General features: G+C 48.6%; 1 protein-coding gene across 1 annotated transcript in view; it reads right to left on the reverse strand.

The window, feature by feature from the left end:
• Positions 1-22,122, reverse strand: part of LOC146856226 (volume-regulated anion channel subunit LRRC8E-like) — a 169,791-nt gene extending 147,669 nt beyond the window's left edge. The window contains exon 1 of the mRNA XM_085654288.1: positions 21,468-22,122. The gene's annotated coding sequence lies outside the window, so the exon portion shown is untranslated. The remainder of the gene's footprint in view (positions 1-21,467) is intronic.
• Positions 22,123-22,505: the final 383 nt, after the last annotated feature.

Consider the following 22,505-nt stretch of genomic DNA (forward strand, 5'->3'; position numbering starts at 1 on the left):
ACCCCAGTCACAGACAGGGCCGGACTGGCCGTAGCGTGCACAGGGCAATCCCCCGGTGCGCCGCACAGGTGGGGATCAGTTTTGGGCCCCTGGGGGCGTTTTTGTTACAGGGCCGTTTTTGCAGCATAGCTGCAAAATCGGCCCTGTAACAAATTCAGCCGAAAACCGGCCCTGGCAAAGAGCTCAGCGGCACACCCAACTCCCCTGCGGGGCGGGGCGGGGGGGCAGCCGAGCACTTTGCCAGGGCCGGTTTTGGTTCCCAGTCCGGCCCTGGTCACAATTATAGGGGTAGAATCCATCATTGTTCGTTTGCTCACTTGGCCACCTCAGTTCAGACCCAGCCATATGCAAAATCAGTCTTGCACCTGGACCTAACCGGAACAGTCCAGCCCGAACTGCCAAACCAGGTCTTCCCTGACCGGAAACAAGTATTCTGGGACCGGTTTCGGTGTTTCACCCCTCATCAGCCAGGCTAGCTTGAAACCAGTGGCAAAGTGAGCCAGGGGCCAACGTCTGGGCATACCTTGCCAACTTAGGACGAACAAAGCAAACACAAGGAGATGATGGACTGAGCGCTGAAACTTTTCAGCCACTCGCCCCCAGTCACAGATCTGGGTTGAATCCATCATCGTCGTTAGTTCACTTCGCCACCCCAGTTCAGACACAGCTATATGCAAATGAGTCTTGACCATGTGCCTCATGGGAACAGTCCAGTCTGAACTGCCAAGCCAGGTCCTCCCTGGACTGGAAACAAGCATCCTGGGATTGGTTTCGGGGTTTCTCCCCTAATCAGCCAGGCTAGTTTGAATCCAGTGGCAAAGTGAGCAAGGGACCCACGTCTGGGCATACCCTTCCAACTTAGGACGAACAAAGCAAACACAAGGAGATGATGGACGGAGCGCTGAAACTTTTCAGCCACTCGCCCCCAGTCACAGATCTGGGTTGAATCCATCATCGTTCTTTAGCTCAATTTGCCACCCCAGTACTATAACTCACCATGTGTGTGACACGCTAAGTGCATGCACAAGATGTTCAGTCAACATAGAACGGGGACCCCAGCCTGGAGAATCCAGAGAGGCGCAGAATGAATCCGTAGAATGGGACTGCAGGAAATGGCCGCCAGGGACTTCTACTGCCTCTGCTGAAAGCACACATGGTGCCAGGCGCGTAGCTATCAGCGGTGCAGCAAGTGCAGTGGCACTGGGTCCTAGAGGCCGGAGGGGCTCATGGACACTTGATTAACACTGTATTTTACTACCTAACCAACAGTAGGGTGGGGGGAGGCACTTTCACTGCTTGCAATGGAGGCCATGGTGTATTTGCTACACTACTGCATGGTACCTGGTCTCAGCTTCACTCTTAGCCACAGACAGGTCAGACTATTTACAACCTACCAACCAGATGTGGGCACACCGCAGTGTTACCGAAGTACCCAAAAACAAGGATAATCCTCGAGTGCTCTCCCGCGCTCCGAAGAATACTGGCACGCTCTCTCCTAGAGGCCCGAATTGGATGGAGGCCACAATATTTACAGCAAAGCGCGGAAGAAATTCCATCCTGTCGTGAGTTAGAGCAATTAAGCCCGTCTTGCCGGCGCAGCTGATGTGGGAGTTTCCTGCCCCCGGGGATCTCAGCAGGCCCTCCCTCGGTCCTCACTGCAGCCAAGCACTCATTCATTTTCGGCACAAGATTTGCAAAATTGGGTAAAACAGGCACTGATTCACCAGAATGCCAGTTGGGTAGAAATGTAGATTTCCACATCGCTGCTTTACCATCACAAAGGGGTTTGTTCTTGTAGATCTCTGGTGATGAATGAGAGAGACTCTTGTAGCGTCAGCACTCACGCGGAGTGGCTTGCTATCCGCCCACAAATGCGCTTCGGTGCCTCACCAGGGATATGAAGCACTACATGAATGTAAATACCACACAATGCCCAGCGACGCCTTACCCAACTATGCCACACAGCTCATGATCTCAGCATGGCGGCACTCAAAACGATGCCCCAACGTCCCCCACCCCCTGCAGAATGCCAGGAAGGACCCCAAAGTCTCCCATAGCTCATAGATTTCTAATGGCCTTGGGCTGAATGGGAACACCAGGAAGGGCAGGGGAACCCCGAAGGCCACCCCCTCCCTGTGGCGCAAGGGCCAGTGTCACGCCCAGTGATCTCAGGAGAGGAGAGCAGGTTACTTAGGTGCAGCACAGCTGTGCCTCGGGTTACAAAAGTTGAATACACCAGGACACAACATCACTGCACATCTGCACCTCTCGACAAAACAGATCAGAGGGAAGAACCCGGATGAGCAGGCATGGGACGTCAAAAGTCCATATGGTTCCTTGCCTCTCCTACCATTCAGCGCGCTGACTTTCATGGGAATGGACACCGTTTACATCTGAATGTTAATAATATCAGTTATCTCTTCTTGTGATGGTCCAAGGGTTAGTCCAGCCATACACTCAGAACAGAACAAAGCACGCACCACCAACACAGTCAGATTTACCTTTAAAGGTAGTCAAGGGCCCCAAAAACATTCAAAATTATACAGCATGCATTAGCTAGAACTCTGTACAACCAGACAGCAGAGCACTAGCATGCCACCAGGCCATGTTGGGGGTCAACAGTGCCCCCTAAGATATACCACACACCACCTAACAACAGCACTCTTTAGGAATTCTGAACATAGCACCCCAACGCATCCTCCATACGGAAATAAATGGCTCTTAAAAGGCATCCCAGGACAGCTTCTACCAACACTTACCACACATATCCCTTCATCAGACAATGAGTACTGGCACCAACTTGTGAGCAATTTGGTACAGCCCTCCAGCCCCGTCCACCAAAAAATGTAAAACCCAATAAACGTGGCACACACACCATACTGCCCACAGTCACCAAACCAGACTCCTTTCTACAAAGGAAATAGTTCTACGGTTGTGCCCATGCTGCTGAACGATGCTATTAATCCATAGCGCTAGTAGATTCTGCGCTATACAAGTGCCAATTAACACACAGCCATGACCTCATCATGCTTCAAGCAAAAAGATGTAGGACTGAAAGGACTAGAAGCTAGGCCTTCTCCTGCTATGCACCAAGAATACTGAACTTCATCCTAAGACAGATCTGTCACTCACCTTCACTCCTCTTCAGGAAGAGGCTGAAGACCCTCTTCAGAGCATCTTGTCCTGAGGTATCCACTTCATCAGCGTGCCACCCATGGATAGCGCTGAAGAGTACTCTCATTTGAAAAAAAGTTCTTGTACATCTGTTTTATGGCTTGGTTCTTGCCATACAAGTTAAAACTCAAATGTGCATGTAAACTGACCATCCAAGCAAAATATGTTTTCATTGATTACCTTTAGCCTTTTTTTGTAATGATTAGTTTGTAACTTTTTCCTGGGTTGAATTTTGGGACGAAACAAGGCTTAATTTTCAGTTTCTGGGCAGAGAGGAATTTTCACTCAAATTCCCCCAATTAGCATTTGACTACATTAAAATTCTCATAGCTCTAGTACTGAACTCTGAATTAACGTAGACAACTTTAGCCCCATTGAGGCAGTCTTTCTCACAAGCCGCGATCCAAATCTGGAAGTAGGTGTATTGTTGAGTTGCAGTAAAATGTGCTATTCTGTCAGATCGACGGGTGAATTATGCCACTTTTAATACTTTTAGTATTTTGCTGAGCCACCGCTCATGCTCTCGACAACCCGAAAACTTCCAAACTTTAACTGGCTCCACTGTTCCTTTCAAGACACCTGAGCATTGTATAAAAACCTCAGTGCAACAAGCACCTCATCCATTTGCAATCAGTTTACATTTTTGCAAAATGTTCAAATCCTGCATGATCAAGGAAACAATGTTTTGTTCTCTGATGTTCCAATGGCCTACTAGCAGCAAAAAACCATTCTCTTTCATAGGATGCCGCAAAAGCATATTTTAGATCGTCAACATCCAGCTGCTGCTGGGGACAAAATGTCATCCCGCATTGTTGTGGCCTAGGTTTGACATTAAGCATCTTCCGCCAAAGACAGGCAGTGCACAGTTGGTAGCCCATGTGTTCGACGTACCACCAGCTCCCCGCTAGACTGCATAGTGAGGTTATATAGGAGTATGAAACGCTGCCTGACGAACATGCATTCAACTCGCCACGGCTGAAAACACTTTTTTATTTAAAGTACAGTGGCGGGCCATTTCAATCTGTTAGATATGAAATTTTATTTCTGTGATACCCAAAACTGAAATGCTTCCTTTGCTATGTTCGAATTCTATTCCGTGTTAAGTTAGCATTGATGGCGCCATCTTTATTGACGCCATCTTGTTCTGTAACCAAGATCGAACTTCTGTCTCATGTTGCTTGCCTCAGCAGAAAGGCCACCCCTGTGCCTCCAGCTTGTACTTCTCACGGTTGAGGCTTCGCTGCACTAATGAATGTACTATCTATTGTTGCATACCTTTGCTGTCAGTTAGATTCGTTCCCACATCTTATAATGGTAGACACCAGCCGAGTGGCCTAGGGGCCGAGATAGCATGTACCCAGCTTTGTGCCGTCTCTCATCCATGTTTGCCTTCTTTGTTCACCACGGCCTGAGCTGGAAAATTCCAGTTTGGGTGGGACTTTAGAGGTGTTGGAAATGTATATTTTGTGTTACTATACATACGAGAGTCAGTCCCTCGGTAGCGTCTAAGGAGGCTAGTCAGACTGGACTCCGCTGCAGCGCATTTCTAATAAATCAGTTTAGTTTCTATTCTCTACTGTTTACTTGACTTCATTTGTTGGGAAGGGGAAGAGGTGGTTGTCAGTGACCCGGGTGACCCTAAATGGTTCACTTCCTTCAACTCCTTGGCAGGACGCCATGGACACAAGCTTTTTCTGAGTACCAGAAGTAATAATGCGGCAGTATTGTATTCCGTACCTTTACTAGTATCAAATTAGACTGATTCTCAAAAGGAATGGAAAAGTGCTCATTCCTTCTGCAAAGTAATGATTTTATATCAGCAATCCCCCAAAAATCCATGTTATTTCCCCATTTTAAATATTTTGGGGCCAACACATGAAGGCCCCAAAAGGCCTCCAAGTGTATGCAAAAGTATACTGCTTTACTAACTACAAAATGCCTTTGTAAATAGGCACCTATGTATCCAGACACGGGCATTGCTTTTACAATCATATTTATAAGTGCCTCTATACCACTGAATCAAAGAAAGATCAGGCTCTGGGATGCACAGACTTATTAAACGAACGCCCAGAACAGAAATCCGTAGCCTGTCGACATGGAAACATATGGCAACCCTAGAATCGCCAGACTTTGGCATTTTAAAATTTTGTTGCAGAGGTAGAGGCGTCAAAAAAGGCTCAGGCCTAGCTCAAGTCAATTATTGAGCTCTGGTATCGATTGAGTGGCCTGCTACTGCCAAGACAGGACACTGATCACTTCCTCCCTACTGCAGTCGTGACAAGGACAGAAACATGCAGCCACCTGCTCAAATAAGAAAAGCTTCTGTAAACAGTAGGAGCATAAATCACGCCTGGAATGTGTGCTGAACACTTACACTGAAAGTGAAATTTAAAATAAACAGCAGAAAAGAGACTGGGAATAGGTCTAGACCATGGAGGGAGCTAAGCAGAGCTTCACAGGTCTGTTCCACTGAGAGCGTGTAACCTGAGAACAAGCTCTGTCTGACCTCTGTGACCTATTTGAGTTGTAAATCTATTATTGCTGTGTCTTGATCTAAAGGCTTTACTGCTTTAGTTTTGTTTGCAAATCGGTTTTATTGAACACAGTATACTAATTGAGCTCGTTAAAGACTACTGGTAGTGAGCAATATGATATGATAATGTCCAGTGGCTGAAGTGCCACTGGGAAACCCTGGGTCAAATTTCAGCCAGATTTTAAGCTCCTGGATACATTATTTTATTGCGTACTTCCTCATTTTCCTGAAAAAGTGCATTTTTGAACGATCGGGTTGATTAAAGTAATTTAGTTCAGCGTATTGGATTTACAAAAAAATAACTCATTCATATTTGGTTCAATTGTAATTTTACTGCAGGTATAAGAAAATAATGCCATTTGCCAATTGTTCTTTTTCAAGTTTACGTTTATGTTTAGAAATGATGAATTTTAATAAAATGTAATTCAAGCTGCAATGTAACGTAAACTAGTATACTAAAGAGAAAGTTAAGTATGCACTAGTTTTGATTTTTAATTGCTGCAAGTTCCGTGTTATTGTTTTATGAGGAGAATTTGCTAGGGGTGGGCCGAACTCGCCGAGTTACATAAAAACTGAGATTCCGCGGAGTTCTGCCGATGGGCGGACATATGCATGTTGCGCTGCAATTTAGCGCCAGTAGCACTGAAAAATCAGTGTGAGCAACCATGCGGAGTGCAAAAGCGCACACGATCCAGTTGATTTTGCTGCCGCTCAAGTAGGAAATCTACTGGAGCGGCAGCCAATCTACTTGAGAAGCAACCCTCTCATCGCGACAGCCCACGTTATTTTATATTATTTTATTTTTCTTTATTTATTACGACAAGAACACAGACATTCAGGCCACCTTCTCGGAGGGCATGAAAACCATCACTGAATGGATGAGTAACAACTTCCTTCAGCTGAATGCAGAAAAAACAGAAATTATGTTATTCAAAGATGCAGTAACAAGATGGTCACCCAACTGGTGGCCAGGTGAGCTGTGCCTGTCCCCAAAACAAGTGGTTAAGAACCTAGGGGTCCAAATTGACCAGAAGCTAAGCTTGGAGGAGCATGCTACCTCAACCACTAGGGCCTGCTTCCATACATTAAGCCTCTTCTTAGCAGAGTCTTTCCCCTACTCCCATCATCCACACAAAAAACCCTGATACAAGCATTGGTCCCAAGCCGTCTGGACTACTGCAACGCTCTGCTCATTTCAGCTAAGGAAACCTCCTTAAACAGACTGCAGGTAGTGCAGAATATGGCAGCCCGCTTAGCGACCAATGTTCCCCCCAGAACAGCTTCACTTCCCCTAATCCGTAAACTTGATTGGCTGCCCATACACAAAAGAATCAAATTCAAGATTTGCTGCATGGTGTTTAAAGCCCTAAACAATACGGGGCCAAGATATAGGTCGGACAAGTTGGTCAGATACATTCCCTCTAGAACCCTCCGTTCGGGGTCCAAAGATCTCCTCCTCGTACCCCACATAAAAAAAGCTAGATTAGGGGGCAAATCTTTTACCTATTTAGCTCCTCAACTTTGGAACCAACTGCCCAGCCACTTACGTCTTTGTACCAACTACCAATCCTTCAGAAAACTGTTAAAAACCTCACGGTTCTGATCTTCCCATTTTGGGTGTCTAAGGCTGTTACAGCGCGGAGATACCCCGACAGGGGTGAGTCATGCGCTCTATAAATAATATAAATAAAGAAATAAATAAAACACGAGACAGAATTACTTTTCTGACGGACCTCATCACACAGGTGAATCCTTCCGCTCCCCTCGTGGGTATGGACGCTGGGCTCGTGCTCATGTCTTTGCAGTAGAGCACACATCAGGAACAGAAGAAGTGGACGGGCCAAAAAGCTTTCCCACGGAGGCCGTCCCCGGATCTAATACCAAGACTGCTTAGTCTTACCTCTTTCTTTCACGCCATTAACTCTGTCTCTTTATCGCAATCTTTCATTTCTGCCTTCACTCTCACGCACTCTTTTAGTAAAAGGCTTTTCCTTTTTGTTATGCCTTTCTCTCTCTTGTTCGGAGTCAAAGTTTGACGATTAAGCTCATGCCCCGTCCCCAAAAGTGAGCGCGGTGCCCACCACTTGCAAATAAGGCACGGCAGGCCTCTTATTCCACATTGCCGCGTGGCACAGGCCAGCCGCTTAGGAAGAGCCGGTTCCGTGACGTCTCGGCAAATGATGACGTCTGACAGGATTCTGAAGGTTCGGCAAGAGATGCCGCCCTCCGGGGGAATGGAATGGAATGTCTGTCAGACTCACCGGCTGCGCCGCCCTGAGCAGGAGTCTGGCGCAGTAACTAAATCCATGCTGTGCTTAATTGGGCGGTCAACACCTCCGCGACCCCAGCGTCACAATCTCCTCCCCCCCGGGGTCATATTCCGCTCACACGACCTCCCTTGCTCCATTTCACCATCTGTGTCTCCAAGTATAGTTGTGAGATTCAACCTGCAGCCCGTCCTGTGCCCTTCAGTGCCAGGCCATGCCTCACGCCACTCAAGACTGCCCCTGCTTACTGGTACTCTGTATGCCAGCCCACGTCCAAACCCACTGTGCCATTTAGCAACAGCAGGTCTCCAATTCCATCCACCTTCTGTGCCACCCTATGTTCTTTACCAACATGGGGTGGCCTTTGGCACGCGCAAGGCCCAGTTTCACCTTGAGTGCCACTTCTTGCCCTTTGGCCTATGCTATGTGCCCAGGTCCATCTTCAATGGCACCTCCTGCCCTTTAGCACCAGTATTTGCCAGGCTGCACTTGGCTTACCACCGCTTGCCCTTCAGCGCTATGCTGTGCCGTTTATCACCAACATGTGCACAATGGCTTTAAGCTTCACTCCATGCCGTATAGCACTAGTCAGATGCCCCCTGAAGCACCACCACTTGCCCAGATACATATTCTCAACCAGGCTGTGCCAGACGCGACTGTGTGACTCGGAGCCATGCACCACGCACGCTCGTTCCCACCTTCAGAGCTGGGTGGTGCCCTTCAGCACCAAACTATGCCTAAATACATCGCCACCCCGTGCCTTGACCCACCATACCACCCCACCTCCGTACTTAATTGCACCACCAGTGCCAGGCTGTGCACTCCCAACCGCACCTTGGCCCCGCTTCAGATTTCAGGCCCAGCCCTGCATGCAAACGCAACTCGATGACCCCAGGTGTCTTTCAGTGGCACCCGGTGGGTCGCCTCATCGCCCTCAACACCACCTTGTTACCAGCTTCCACGTATAGTGACACCCAGTGCCCGCCTCGGGCAGGTCGGATCAGCAAGGTTATATTAAGGTTGGTTGCACGGCGAGAGTTTACGCCTCGCTATCGGGATTCAGGTCTATAGAACATGTAATGGGTGAAAGCGCTTTTTGTGTGCAAGTGTGACATCTTAGTGGGTTACTGCCCCTGCTGCAGAGTTTTGCGTATAGACTTTAGGCCAGTGGTTCAAACCCCAGCAGCCAACCTTGCACACACAAATTAGGCACCGCCGGTTTGGGTAATAGCATGTTTTTACCTCACTTGGATGAATAGCCATACAAATATAGTAATATAAGGAGGTCACAATTTTCAGCTGACTTTTTGATTTGGATTTGCCACTAATCGCACAACGTGCGATTATGTGTGTTAAATCCCAAAGTGCCAATGCGATCTAGTTTAATAACAGATAAGAGGCGAAAGGCAGATGTAGTGTCAAAGAAAGGTCCATGGTTAGAAAAAAAATGAACGCGCTACGAACCAATGACGTGCAATGTTTCAAGAGTTGTAATGGTGGATCAGATATATGCTAAGAAAACCTGGCAAGGGAAGAAAAGAGCAAACCTTCCTTGAAATATATATAAACAACAATTGCCCTTGAGCTTTGGAAGGTCACTCGGATGTCAGCCAATCATTCATTTTCACTCCTTCCTCCCCTTAACATCCCGACAGGTAGTAACATCGCCCGACGCGTTTCGATGTAATATACATCTTATTCATAGGCTCACTGACGCAGACTGTGACAGAGAACGCTCTTTTTATTTCATTTCCGCATGCTTAATTAACATTAATTGTCCTCAGTGGGCTTGCGCATAGTGCATAAATGTTCAGTGGCATGTTGGGACCAGTAGTCCCTGTTCGAGCAGTAGTTCTCCCAAAGTAGGTCTCTGTACATTATCCAAAATTAAGGTTCGGAACTGTTCCAGGGCCGAGGGCGCTGTCAGCCTTATGTTAACGAACTCCCCAGCCCGTCCCGCTTCCTACTAAGGATTTGAATGACTTTTAATTTTGGATTATGTACAGAGACCCACTTTGGGAGAACTACTGCTCGAACAGGGACTACAGGTCCCAACATGCCACTGAACATTTATGCACTATGCGCAAGCCCACTGAGGACAATTAATGTTAATTAAGCATGCGGAAATTAAATAAAAAGAGCGTTCTCTGTCACAGTCTGCATCAGAGCAGCCTATGAATAAGATGTATATTACATCGAAATGCGTCGGGTGATGTTACTACCTGTCGGGATGTTAAGGGGAGGAGGGAGTGAAAACCGAATGGTTGGCGACAGCCGAGTGACCTTCCAAAGCTCAAGGGCAATTGTTGTGTATATATATATATATATATATATATATATATATATATATATATATATATATATATAAATAATCTACTGGCGGTCGCCAGTAGATAGTTATAGTTAGGACCGTGTTTCCATAGGAAATCCGCAACATTCTATTTGGAATAACTTTGGCGCCGGTTGACGAATCCTCGCGAAATTTTCAAAATAGGTGGGGCGCTCCGCTCCGCTCCTACCCTGAAAGTCTCGGGGGGGATTAATCAAGCGGGGGCTGAGAAAAAAGGGGGGTCCCAAAACGCGTTTTCCCCATGCATTTTCCCATAGGACCTTTAGTCCGAGCTACAGCCCGAACGGCTGAACAGAATTACTTGAAATTTGGCAGAGAGGTAGTTCTCAGGTCAGAGATGTGCCTTTTGCAGGTCTGGTGTAAATCTGTTCAGTAGGTCCTGAGAAAATAGCATTTAAATCAATATATATATCTGTAAGCGCGCTCCGTGCGCTTACGGTAAGCTTACCGTACGCGTACGGTGCCGTGCGCGAGCTCAATTCTGATTGGTGGTACATGACTGTAAACATTCGAATCGGTCGAAATCAGAGAGTGTCGGCCGCCATTTTCCGTCTCTCGCACTGAAAAACAAAGGTGGATAACGTGAAAAGGGAGCAACGGAGAGAGTTGCAGACCCCCTAGCGTTTGTCAGGGCGTCCACGAAGGACCAAAAAGTACGAAAAATTCATTTAATAATTTTTTTTTAAAAATCGCGGAGTGCGCGTACGGTAAGCTTACCATACGCGCACGGCAAAAAATAATAATAAAAAAAAAAACGAAATAACAATCACATTTATTAAATAAATTGAAGGACCCGGAAGGGAAAAAAAAAAATTGTTACTGTGTAAAAAAAGGCGAGGCGCGCACGGTATGAACTGCGCAACGTGGGCGCTCGGTGCGCGAAGCGTGCGCGCAGGGTGAAAAACCTGAAAAAAAAATAAAAAAAAAATAGATAACTTAGCATTTAAAAAACCGTACAAATTCACTTAAAAAACCATAGGTTTCACACATGTTATACTTAGCTGTACATTTCACTCGTAAAAAACCAATGAAATTCCACGTTATAGTTAGATCAGGTAACTATAACTTGCGCGACCGCAATCCACAATGTGTCATTTCAGATGTCATCATTGATGTGATGAGTGATGTCACTGACCAGGTCATGAGTGATGTAATATGTGACGTCATCAGCAGTTTATTGTGGGCGCGCAAGTTATAGTTACCTGATCTAACTATAACGTGGAATTTCATTGGTTTTTTACGAGTGAAATGTACAGCTAACTATAACATGTGTGAAACCTATGGTTTTTTTTAAGTGAATATATATATATCACCAGGGGCTTCGCCAACTGATGGTGAGCCCCCAAGACAGGAGCGGGCCGGATTGGACCGGTTCCAGGCAGTGGCCATAATGGGCACCGTATACAGGCGTGGGCTGGACCGGTTCCAGGCAGTCGCCAACGATGGGTGCCATATTTTGAATTTTCATGGGCATCCCACAATTGGCTGGCAGGAGAGTAATGGGGCGCCTGGGCAGGTGGCAGGGGGTTAAAAGGAGAACTCATCCCCACTCACCTTTACCTGTTTTTTGCCTGGTTGCCCCCGTCGACCACCGACGCGCCTGCATTCAGGGCCTGGCTGCCTTTGGAACCGCAGAGCATTTGTATTTTTCCCACCCTCCCATCCCTGTAGAAAGTCTCTTTTGGGAGGTGTTCTGGCAGGGAAGGAGTCATGTTTGGACACAAAGCAGGTGGACAACCCTGGCAGCAGGAATAGAAGTGCAGGTAAGTTCAAGATGGAATTGGATGACTTTGGATTAAACCGGGGCTTGGGGTGCTGTGGGGTGTGGAGAAGGGCTCGACATGCCCGCTACAGCGATTGTCCATAGCCTCGTAGTCTGTCTGAAACAGGACTACAGAAACCGGAAGACATGGGAGGAGGGCGGAGACAAGCGCTAAGGACAGTGCAGACTACTATCTCTGCGGTTTACAAAATACTGCTAAAGTGATTTGCCCAGAATTGCAGGCCTTGTGGCCAAATACCGGTTCGTGGACACATGGATGGACAGAGGCTAAGTAACATGCACCAGCTTGGGTATAAACACTCCATTTGTGGCAAAATCTGCCCCAGCAAGCACGTGAGTTTAGAAAAAAGGTGGCTGTTGTGTATACCTGGATTTCATAACCACTTCTGTTAGGTGGAACTTACTGCCAAATGAGTTTCTGGAACAATGGCAAGTAAAAGATCCCTTTTTAATTAAAAAGCGACCAGTGAGCCTTAAGTTAAAGGGTTGCAAGCTAGTCAGAGAGGAGTCACTAACAGCGCAGCGTGAAGTTTACAGTGCGACGCAGGCCCAGGGCTCTGTAAATATGTCTGAATAATTTAGGTGTAGGAAAAGGGCTATACAGGGCTAACAACAACAAAATAGGACTTTACATAGAACGCTTGGTACGTACCTAGGTTTACAGGATGAGTCTTTACAAATAGCGCATGGCACACTGGTAAAGTGCCGAGCACGTGGCAAAGTATACACTTTTACATATTGAGTGGCATCAGTACACCAGATTAGGCCTTTAAATACAGTGAGTGACACGTAAGGTTTGGAGATATGGATTTTACTGTAAATAGAGTGTGTACAAAACTTTGGTTGCAGAACACGTGTTAAATACAGCTTGTGACGTAGGCCAACATATAGTGCATGGACACTCGCAAACATTTTCCCTGGGGCCACAAAGTTTGGTCTGTGATATGACCGAGAGCCGCATTGATCCCAGCAGGAATAAGGAAAGAGTACACATCCAGTGTCTGAAATCACAATGGGATAGCAAGAATTTGGGATTAATCCCGGCTCATTGACTTAACCAAATTGTATGATCATAGGCAATTGTTTTATTTCACTTTCCCTTCTTTTTCGTCACTATCACATATGAGGATCTCAAAATACATGGCTTCAGGATGTGTGCTGTACAAAACCTTCTCATGTGTTAGATTTAATAGTGCTGTTCATGTATAATAGGAACCCAGGACACAGAGTGCACATGACAACGCACTTGCCTCTTACTACACTATTGGAGTTGCCAGGGTGGGGGGGAATGTTTCTGAATTCATGTTTGAAAACTGTCACTTTTAAAAAGGACCTCTCAATCCACTGATATAATCTGATGGACTAAGGTGAAACTGTTCTGCATGTTAATGAGATACACTATTTGAATTTTGGAGAGCCGTTTTCACACTTTTGCTGCAAGATGTCTTTAAAAATGAAGGAGTTTCTAAAGTTAAACGGTACAGGATACCCTAGTTACTTCATTTCTTTAACTTCTATTAACTTTTGAAAACATGCTTTTCTGTTTAGTTAACATCCTTTTATTGTTACTGGCCGGTCGAGTAAACAGCAGCCGAGCTGACCAGAGGGCCGCATGTAAAGGTCTTGAGGGCTGCATGCGGTCTCTAGGCCGTACTTAGAGCATCACGGATATAGTGGGTGGTAGAATAGTACTGCAGACAAGTGTGTTATACACTGCGAGCGGCACACTAGTGTTGCAGAAATGTGCACTAAATATATATAGCACCTGGCAAAGCAATGTTGCATAACAGTGCATTAAATACAGAGGTAGCACACGGTTACTGCAGAAAGGTGCATTCTATATGATATCACTGCTGTTTACCTGTCATCTGTAACACACGGTTTCCTTATATAAAGCGCTCCGATACCTCCGGGTCTAGCCAGCGCTATATAAAACTCAAATAAATAAATAAATAAGCCACATGGCACACTAGAGTTGCATAATAGTGCATCAAATAAAGAGCATGGCACACTGGTGTTGAACAACAGTGCATTATATACAAGTATGCCAAACTGGTGTTGCAGAACAGTGCATTATATACACTGTGAAGGACACTAGTGTTGAAGAACAGTGCATAAAATGCAGGATGTGGCACACTAATGTTGTACAGTGCAGCGCAAGGAGAGGTTTGATGTGGATAATGACATGGTGATGCATGTAGGTCACGCAGCACAGCTAAAGCATAAATTAAATCTGAGGTCAGACAATACTGGCAGAGGGGAGGAGCCTGGCCCTGCTAATAAACACAGGTGGGACATAATTGCAAGCAGACGTCATCTGACGGCGAGGAAACATCTAGAAAGGAATGCCACCGGGAAGAATTCATTATTAAGATAAGTAGTTATCGTGAGTTTTACTTTTAGGTTAGTTCTTAGAAAGTGAAAACTAATACTGGGGGTTATTCAGAAAATTCAGCACAGCTCCGCCACTTCTGGAACTACGCTGACTACCACTAGGGTGACCAACCGTCCGTAAATTTCACGGACAGTCCGTAATTTCGGCCGTCTGTCCGTTGTCCGTGAAGGATTCTTTAACGGACGCCATGTGTCCGTAATTTTAACCGGGCACCGCTCGCACCACCCTAAAGCCGGCACAGCTTCCACCCACCTCCCTTCTTGACTCGGATGCTGTTGAGGTCGGGTGTAACAGACTCCAGACTCCGATGCAGTACCAAAGCTCAGATACGCGGCAGCATTGGAGAGGCACAGTGGGATGGCAACCCTCACACCTTCAGCCCTTGAGCTGTTAAGAGGTGCTTGAAGGTGACTGAGAGGGAGGGGCCGCAGCTTCAGGCGCATGGGCATCTATTCAGATGCAAACAGCCCTGAATGCGTCATGTCTCTGCAATTTAGAGGGGCCTCACACATTCCCTTTCTGCCCAGGGCCCCAAACATCATAGAACCGGCCCTGATTACATCGAGGCAGCACAGAGCTTAATTACTGTCACTAAATTGTAAGCAAACGTCGGTTCTTCAAACATGCACTCTATAATGTAGTAAAATAAAGAAATGGCACAAACGCACCCACACTGATTAACAAAGTATGGAGGACAATCAGTTAAATCAGTTCTCTTGGAGTATCTCCTTTAAGTACTGTACATCACAGTGGGGGATGGCAAAAGTAACATTTTGGAAAGAGAGCCTGTCTTCTCGTTGTCTTGTCCAGGAGGGGGCGAGGCGCCCTACCCCACCCTGGAAGAGACCAAGATGATACTAGAATACTGCATGCCCACCCTGGTGGATCCTGTTCCCCCTCCTGTGATGGCTCCTGCCCCACCCCCTGACCCCCCCCCCCGTGATGCCTCCATGTGGTGGCTCCTGTCCCCTGCCTGTGATGGCTCCTGCCCCCCCCCCCCCGTGATGGCTCCTGAACCCCCCCCCCCCCCCAGTGGTGGTTCCTGTCCCAGTCCTGGAATGGCTCCTGCAGCGAGGGTGAAGTTCTTGATGGGCCTCTTCTCAAAAAGGCTCAGCTCAAAATTAATATGAAAAGGTGGGCGAGTGAGTAAGTGGAGGGATGGGTTGATGGCTGGATGAATTAGTGAAAGGGAGAATGGATGAATGAAAGATTGAATAGATGGATAATGAGAGAGGATGGATTGGTGAGTGAGTGGAAGGATGGATGAGAGAAAAGGTAAATAGCTGGATGTATGGGTGGAAGGGTAGCTGGATGGGTAAAAGGGTGGATGAATGAGTGAAAGAATGGATGAGTGAAAATGTGGATGATGAGTGAGTGGGTGGATGGATGAGTGAAATGATGGATTGATGAATTGATAAGTGCAAGGGTGAATGGATCGAGGGATGAGTGAAAGGGTGGATGTAAGGATGGATGAGAGAGAAAGGGAGGGTAGATGGACAAAAGGATGAATAAATGAGTGAAAGGATAGATGTATGAGAGAAAGGATGGATGAGAGATAGGGTCAATGGATGGATTCATGAGTGCATAAGTAGATGGATGGAAGGAAGGATGGCTAAGTGAAAGGGTCGATGGAGAGAGAAAGGGAGGATGGATGGATGACTGAAAGGGTGGCTGGGTGGAAGGATGAGTGACTGGGTGGATGAATGAGTAAGTGAAAGGATGGCTTGATGGGTGAAAGGGTAAATGGCTGAATGGATGGGTAGAAGAGTGGATGGATGAGTGTACAGATGGATAGGGTGAAAGGGTGGATGGATGATGGATGAGTGAAAGGATGGATGAAGGGATGGATGAGTGAAATGATAGATGGAAGGATACATGATGGATAGGTTTGCAAATGGTTGAATATGTTTGGATATGGCTGGGCTTACTTATATACTATTGCGTGACCTCCTCTGATGTGTCTGTAAAACGTACCTATTGTCCTGAAGTTTTGTCCTGAATTTTGACCTCCTGTCCTGAATTTGTGTCCTGAATTTTGACCCTTTGTCCTGAATTTTTACACTCACCGTCCTGAATTTGCACCAATGCCAGTTGGTCACCCTAACTACTACTGATTAATATATAGGCCATACGAGGCATTAGTCTGGGGGCGGGGCATCCTGCGGCAGAACCATAGAAACTGGGTAGAGCGCCGGAAGATTGGCAGGAGAGAAACCCAATCCCGGGCTTACGAAACCTGGCTGCAAAGGGTGCCAACAGCTGCACTGTGGAAGCTCCGATACTGTACTTGAACGCTCTGCCAAGGTTTTCAGAGCCAGCGAGGAGTTCCGGCAGCGACAAGCCTTGGGCATCACTACTTGCTTGGTAGAAATATTTGGAAGGACTTATACGGGGTTGTGCAAATCGTGACATTTGGGGCCAGGAAGTGAGGTTTTGGCTTCCTTCTTGCAAACACAATGAAAGATTACAATAAGTGGTGTTGTTATCCCTCTATCCACATAGTAGGTATGTGCCCAGCTTTTGGCAATCAGTGGGAAGCTGAAGTCAATGCACTCATTGTGTGCTATTAAGTAGGGTTAAATGGGTGCCTACTCGCCTAGCTGGCGCCAAACCCAGGCATTGCGTACTGGCGCGAAGAGTGCCAAGTGATGGTGGTTCAGATGGCGGTTTTGCCCAAGGGATCGGAGTGGGAGTCACATGACAGAGGGTTATTCAATGCTGCACCTTGTACGAAATGCATGCGAGGGGGGAGGGGTGGGGGGGGGGGTCTTTGGTGAGCTTGTCTTGGTATTGACTCGCACAAGGTGGCCAGTATGCGCATACCCGGACCTGTAGTGTTCCTTGTTTAGAGTATAAACGTGACCGCGCCAGTCCCTGTTCAGCCTGTTATCGGCTCTATACGAGATGCTTAGCTGAAGGCGAGTTAGCCTTTAAAAGAAAGCCAGCATGGTGCATTCTGGGACCTGGAGTTTTCCACTTTCCCATAAACCGTATGAATCAGCCACTACCTGTGTGCAGAACTTCGGTGGCTGTAAAACACGCATGTTTCGATGTAAACCCATGCGCATCACAGTGTGGGAATTCGCCCACTCCATGGACTGGAGTCAGATGGCGTTCCGCTGGTATGGAGCCATCAGGAATAGGTATGAAGAGACCCGATGGTTCCATATCAGCAGAACCGTCTCCAGTGCAGTGTTCTCATCCCACAACAAACTACACCATGGGAATTGTAGTCCTCGCTCACTTCCAATGGACTGACTTTCTAGACTGTCTTCTAGGTAGCAGCGTCACTCGATAACACATGATGAAAGATTAACAATTCCCAAAAGGGAATATTTTAAGAAATAGAACCCATCTCTCGAAGGAGCAGCAGGGTAGGGTGGCCTACGGTGCGTAGTAAGGGCACTTGGAGGGCGTTGTGTTCAGGCGGAGCTGCTCGTGCCAGGCGTGTGCCACCTTAAACGCCGTTTCATCTTAACTGCTCCTGGTTTGTAAGAATAATTCAAAACCAGGTCAATAAGGGCACACCCACCTCTCCCTCTGCCCGGAAGCCCCACCAGGACACTGTAGCCCTGCAAACTCCGGCACCGGGACGGGGAGCCCTTTGCTTGAAGGGGCCAGTGCCAGTGAAGAACTGTCCCTGTGGCAGGCGAGGCCTGTAGTTGGGGGGGGGGGGGGGGGGGAGAAGGGAAACTGCGGCGAGGAGAGAGGCCTGTAGCTGGCGGAACCGAAGTCTGTAGCTAGGAATGAGGGGGTTGGAGGCATTTCCACAGCCCTCCGCTGCAGGTGCGCCTCTGTTCCCGGACCAGCTGGGAACGGAGGCTTGAAACAAAGGCAGCCGCGGCGACGCTTCCTTTCACCGAGGAGGCCTGGATTCATTCCGTGGAGGAACACCTCCCCACCTGCCGGCTCTCAGGAGGGCGTCCCACTGAAGCCATGGTGGGCCGACGGGGGCTGGGAGGATCCCGCAGAAGTCAAGGGAGCGGAACAAATGCTTGGAAAGGGATTCACGTTTGTGGGAGGGTTGAGGATGGCGGACCCATTGCTCGGGGTGGAGGTCTTAGACGTCACTGGAGGCAGAGGCGGGTCTGTGGAGGGCTCATCTTATTGAAATCAGTCGTGGAATGGTGTTGCAGGAAGGGCAATGCACGAGGGAGACTGGCAGACTTGAGGCTGTGGTGTGTAGTCCCAACATCAACACACATACACACACACACACACACACGCAGACATTGCCTAGATTGGGTAAATGTTCATTTTATTAAAACTTCAGATTAGGTGTAGCTCCCCAAGGGTGTACCACTGTACCACATGGTTATACCGACAGAGAGGGGGTCCCCTAAGAGAACATGTGCCTTAGCTGTTGGCCCACCCACCCACACCCGTAACGCAGGGGGCAGTGGTGGGCACAGAACAAAGGGGCAGCAGAAGGAGCGCAATAGCCAAAGGTGGAGCTGCTGAAGCGTGTGCCCTTGGGATGCCTTACGGCAGGGGGGGCAGGCAATGGGTCAGCATAGGGTGGACACGGCACTCGCTGCCCGGGTCAGGCACAGCCGCGGTCCGTGCAGGTAACAGTGGTGGGGCCAGATTAGGGGAGGATCACGAGGGACGATGCAGAGGAAAAATTAAATAGATAAATAAATAATTTACCCTTGACACTGTCCTTTGAAATCCCCCCTAACCCAGCCCCGCCGCTGTTCCCTGCACGGACCACGGCTGGTCAGGCACGAGGGCCACCCACACCACTTGGCAGCAAGGTGTAGCCTAGAAGCCGTAGGAAAGGTGCTAGACCCTGATTGGAAAGGGGCATTCGCTCAGGGCGCTGTCACAGTGCACTGTGTGGACCAAGGACTGGACTTGAGCTACAGACAGTTTTGGGCAATGATGACACAATGCTTGGTTAAACTTGACCTGTGTGTTTTATTCATTTAATATGTGAATAAAGAGAAGCTGCAGCCGTTTTGCCCCAAGTTGCCGCCGTTTACACAGAGTTGCAAGACTGGAGGGACCACCCTCCATCAGAAAGAAATCTCAAGCCGTCTCACGTCTGAGGTGAGCTCTACAGTCAGCCACTGCTGCACTCTCCAATCCAGTACCTGTAGTTTTAGTTTTCCAACATATGCCTAGGACTACAAATACCAGCATACAGAGCGACTTGTGCGGCAAAGACGCGCCAAGTTCTAGCAGACCTCCTGCTCGCCTGCAGGCGCACGTGCCCACTCTGCCAACATCCACTTACAGTTCGAGTTTTGCCCCTTTAAGAGTATCTTGACCAGGATGCGGAGGAGAAACGGGTGAACCCGACGTTTGAGGTGGCTGCACATCTGACAATCGGGGGACAATTGTACACTCAGAAACAGAGGGTTCCTCTTAGGGGGCAACTGGCCCAACGCCATGAGTGCAACTCCTGGCAGCCCTGAGTATGCTGGGGAATGTAGGCCCCAACTTATGATAGGACAGTGGAACTTCAAGTCCCAGCATGCTTGTAGCTTTTGGCTGAAAACCAGGACCTGGCTGCATGCGGCCTCGCGACACTGGGCCAGGTAGTAGGTTGATCCGGGGTTACCGTGCCAACGCTGGGACCTCCGAGGACTCCAATTTGCAGCCAGGACAGGAATTTACTTTATACCCTCACTCTGGTGTGACAATCCTGGGGCTGTTACTATGACTTATCTACAAGTGTGAATATACTATTTAATAGTTGGAGCTCTGAGGAAGCTCCTATTGGAAAAAAGAAAGAAACGCGTTGGCTGATTTTAAAGCATATGATCAATAATTTTCAATAAAAGAAGATGCTATTGATTCTATTTCTGGTGCACCTTCCTTTTTGATTATATAGTAGCTGGGCGGTGTGTCTTACACCAGGAACCCCATTTGAACCCGGTGAATCATCGCCTGGATGGAGGTGCACAGATCATGGTTGAAATTACTCATGCCAATTGTGGCAATAAAAGAACAATATGGCGTGAAGGTAACGTCCCAGCCTCTGGGCAGGCCCAGGTCACACCGGGTGGGTGCATCTCTGCCTCACCTTACAGCGGGACGTGGAGAGCCAAAAGTAGCCATTTATGTCTTTGGAACTGTGGAATGGGCTCAAGACGAGCGAGCTGAGGCGGTGCCAGGCCAGCAAACAAGCAGAGTGTGCCACAGCCTAACTGTGGCACGGTCTGCGCTCTCCTATGGACTCAAGTACACAGGGCAGGGCATGGCCTGCCAACCCCTTGTAAGGGAGCACAGGGCGCGCTCTGCCTTCCTAATAACAGTTCCCAGAGTGCATGGCATCGTCTGCGCCCCTGAGATAAGAGGCCCTTGTGCTCTCCCCTGTGACCCCGCAGCAGTGCCTCCCCACTCACAGGATTTCACAGGCTAACATCCCTCCGCCCCCCACCATACAAAACAATAAGAGGTTGAAGGAACATGTGTTCTTGTGTTTTGAGTGTCTGCCATTTATTGCAGTATTATACCTATACTTTCTACGCCTTTGTAACATGCACACGTCACTTTTTCCTCTTGTAACGTATCGTTTGCTACCTCTTGTATTTTGTTGCTCTTGATACATGCACAATTGTCACTATTGCCTCATGTCCCGTAACGTTTGCTTTTGTAACATGCTCACTTGTAATTTTCTCCTCATGTATCATTACTGTTCCTATTGTGAAGCGCTCTGACACCTTCGGGTAAAGTCCGCGCTATATAAAAACACATTAAATAAAAAAAAAAAAATCCCGCTTACTGCAGAATGCCACCCACCCCTCCTCCTCCGCCATTGGCATCCTGGCACAACAAGGTAGAACTGGGAAAGGGCTGGGAACGGACAGCAGGGACACAATGCAGTTCATGGTTTTAGCGCCTGAAGCACTCCTGCTAGCATGGCCACTGAATAAGGCCAACCCACGTGTGCCCTATTCTAAGGTGTGCATGCTCAGGACAAGGGGGGAGGGGGTCGGCATGGCGGGGGCACTCACCGGCTGGGGGGCTCCCTCCACGCAGGCTCCGGGGGTCTCGGCTTCAACGCTGATCAGCAGCACAGGCGCATCCCGGGCACTGGTCCGTCCGCTCTAGGAACTTTAGTTACGTCTCCTCCTCTCCCAGGTCCGCCCAGACGGCGCGGGTCACCCTCCCGGGCTGCGCGGGAAGAGGGGCTCACCTCAGCCGGCAGCAGCGAGTGCAAACTCGTAACACCCCTATTACAGGGAGCTGTGCCCCCTCTCCTCGAGTCTCTCCTTCAAGGCTCGGAGATGTCTGCTCCTACTTCACTGCGAGGGAGTCTCTTGTCCCAGGCACAGAGGGTCTCTCTCCTTTCACTCCCGTGGAGTGCTTTTTTCCACACAGGCTCGGGAACGCTGCTCCACTCTCGCCACTCTTGAAGTTTGCTAGTACCTGGCCTCGAGGGCCCCCCGAGTCCGCCCTCACAGCCTCAAACCACAGAGGCCTCCCCCTCTGTCTCTCCAGAGCAGAGGCTCCCTTACAGTGGCCAGCGTGTCTCACTCCAGGAGCCGGGAGTCTCTCCTCCAATGCTTGCAGCTCCCGCCTCGCCGCCCCAACAGGTCTCCCCCTCGTCCCAGCAAGTCTCGTTCCTCGCCCCGCAGGCTGGTGCCCTCTCCCCGGCGGGAGACAGTCTAAGCGTGGCGAGGAGTCAGCCCGGCTCCGCATGAATGGAGCGGGTGTGTGCTCATGCAGGGAGGGGCCCCGGGAGCCAACCGAACGAAAAAACATAAATAAAGAGCAATTAGGAGGCGGGGAACCAAAGAGCAGGAAAGGAAGAGAAGGAGGGGGCGGGGGTGGCAATTAACCCAACCTGAGAGACTCCTAAATCAGGGAGGGGGCGCAGCCTGCCCCCTTCTCCTCCTGGCAGCCGACACTCTGCCACAGCCAAGATAAATGTGCAGCGCCGGCAGGAGTGAGGCGATATGCGCGCGTGAACAGGGCAGTCTGTTGCCCTCTGCCCCCTCCCCAAGTCGACAAGGGGTGCAGAGTGAGTTTGTAAAGTTATTTATTTGCGC

This window comes from Triturus cristatus, chromosome 4_1 (assembly GCF_964204655.1).
Source record: "Triturus cristatus chromosome 4_1, aTriCri1.1, whole genome shotgun sequence".
Taxonomy (NCBI): domain Eukaryota; kingdom Metazoa; phylum Chordata; class Amphibia; order Caudata; family Salamandridae; genus Triturus; species Triturus cristatus.